General features: G+C 39.0%; 1 protein-coding gene across 1 annotated transcript in view; it reads left to right on the forward strand.

The window, feature by feature from the left end:
* Nucleotides 1-2,500, forward strand: part of galnt1 (UDP-N-acetyl-alpha-D-galactosamine:polypeptide N-acetylgalactosaminyltransferase 1) — a 70,568-nt gene that overhangs the window by 37,679 nt on the left and 30,389 nt on the right. The window lies entirely within an intron of this gene.

Below are 2,500 nucleotides of genomic sequence, written 5' to 3' on the forward strand. Positions count from 1 at the left end.
TCTTCATGGTGTTGTTTAGTTCAGTGTTTTAGTGTCAGGTTTGGATATGTTAGACCAGAGTGTGTGTTAAGTCTTCATGGTGTTGTTTAGTTCAGTGTTTTAGTGTCAGGTTTGGATATGTTAGACCAGAGTGTGTGTTAAGTCTTCGTGGTGTTGTTTAGTTCAGTGTTTTAGTGTCAGGTTTGGATATGTTAGACCAGAGTGTGTGTTAAGTCTTCGTGGTGTTGTTTAGTTCAGTGTTTTAGTGTCAGGTTTGGATATGTTAGACCAGAGCGTGTGTTGAGTCTTCATGGTGTTGTTTAGTTCAGTGTTTTAGTGTCAGGTTTGGATATGTTAGACCAGAGTGTGTGTTAAGTCTTCATGGTGTTGTTTAGTTCAGTGTTTTAGTGTCAGGTTTGGATATGTTAGACCAGAGTGTGTGTTAAGTCTTCATGGTGTTGTTTAGTTCAGTGTTTTAGTGTCAGGTTTGGATATGTTAGACCAGAGCGTGTGTTGAGTCTTCATGGTGTTGTTTAGTTCAGTGTTTTAGTGTCAGGTTTGGATATGTTAGACCAGAGTGTGTGTTAAGTCTTCGTGGTGTTGTTTAGTTCAGTGTTTTAGTGTCAGGTTTGGATATGTTAGACCAGAGTGTGTGTTAAGTCTTCGTGGTGTTGTTTAGTTCAGTGTTTTAGTGTCAGGTTTGGATATGTTAGACCAGAGCGTGTGTTGAGTCTTCATGGTGTTGTTTAGTTCAGTGTTTTAGTGTCAGGTTTGGATATGTTAGACCAGAGTGTGTGTTAAGTCTTCATGGTGTTGTTTAGTTCAGTGTTTTAGTGTCAGGTTTGGATATGTTAGACCAGAGTGTGTGTTAAGTCTTCATGGTGTTGTTTAGTTCAGTGTTTTAGTGTCAGGTTTGGATATGTTAGACCAGAGCGTGTGTTGAGTCTTCATGGTGTTGTTTAGTTCAGTGTTTTAGTGTCAGGTTTGGATATGTTAGACCAGAGCGTGTGTTGAGTCTTCATGGTGTTGTTTAGTTCAGTGTTTTAGTGTCAGGTTTGGATATGTTAGACCAGAGTGTGTGTTAAGTCTTCATGGTGTTGTTTAGTTCAGTGTTTTAGTGTCAGGTTTGGATATGTTAGACCAGAGTGTGTGTTAAGTCTTCATGGTGTTGTTTAGTTCAGTGTTTTAGTGTCAGGTTTGGATATGTTAGACCAGAGCGTGTGTTGAGTCTTCATGGTGTTGTTTAGTTCAGTGTTTTAGTGTCAGGTTTGGATATGTTAGACCAGAGTGTGTGTTAAGTCTTCATGGTGTTGTTTAGTTCAGTGTTTTAGTGTCAGGTTTGGATATGTTAGACCAGAGTGTGTGTTAAGTCTTCATGGTGTTGTTTAGTTCAGTGTTTTAGTGTCAGGTTTGGATATGTTAGACCAGAGCGTGTGTTGAGTCTTCATGGTGTTGTTTAGTTCAGTGTTTTAGTGTCAGGTTTGGATATGTTAGACCAGAGTGTGTGTTAAGTCTTCGTGGTGTTGTTTAGTTCAGTGTTTTAGTGTCAGGTTTGGATATGTTAGACCAGAGTGTGTGTTAAGTCTTCATGGTGTTGTTTAGTTCAGTGTTTTAGTGTCAGGTTTGGATATGTTAGACCAGAGTGTGTGTTAAGTCTTCATGGTGTTGTTTAGTTCAGTGTTTTAGTGTCAGGTTTGGATATGTTAGACCAGAGTGTGTGTTAAGTCTTCATGGTGTTGTTTAGTTCAGTGTTTTAGTGTCAGGTTTGGATATGTTAGACCAGAGTGTGTGTTAAGTCTTCATGGTGTTGTTTAGTTCAGTGTTTTAGTGTCAGGTTTGGATATGTTAGACCAGAGTGTGTGTTAAGTCTTCATGGTGTTGTTTAGTTCAGTGTTTTAGTGTCAGGTTTGGATATGTTAGACCAGAGTGTGTGTTAAGTCTTCATGGTGTTGTTTAGTTCAGTGTTTTAGTGTCAGGTTTGGATATGTTAGACCAGAGTGTGTGTTAAGTCTTCATGGTGTTGTTTAGTTCAGTGTTTTAGTGTCAGGTTTGGATATGTTAGACCAGAGTGTGTGTTAAGTCCTCGTGGTGTTGTTTAGTTCAGTGTTTTAGTGTCAGGTTTGGATATGTTAGACCAGAGTGTGTGTTAAGTCCTCGTGGTGTTGTTTAGTTCAGCGTTTTAGTGTCAGGTTTGGATATGTTAGACCAGAGTGTGTGTTAAGTCCTCGTGGTGTTGTTTAGTTCAGTGTTTTAGTGTCAGGTTTGGATATGTTAGACCAGAGTGTGTGTTAAGTCTTCATGGTGTTGTTTAGTTCAGTGTTTTAGTGTCAGGTTTGGATATGTTAGACCAGAGTGTGTGTTAAGTCTTCATGGTGTTGTTTAGTTCAGTGTTTTAGTGTCAGGTTTGGATATGTTAGACCAGAGTGTGTGTTAAGTCTTCATGGTGTTGTTTAGTTCAGTGTTTTAGTGTCAGGTTTGGATATGTTAGACCAGAGTGTATGTTAAGTCTTCATGGTGTTGT

The sequence above is a fragment of the Chanos chanos genome, chromosome 9 (genome assembly GCF_902362185.1).
Source record: "Chanos chanos chromosome 9, fChaCha1.1, whole genome shotgun sequence".
NCBI classification, from domain to species: Eukaryota; Metazoa; Chordata; class Actinopteri; order Gonorynchiformes; family Chanidae; genus Chanos; species Chanos chanos.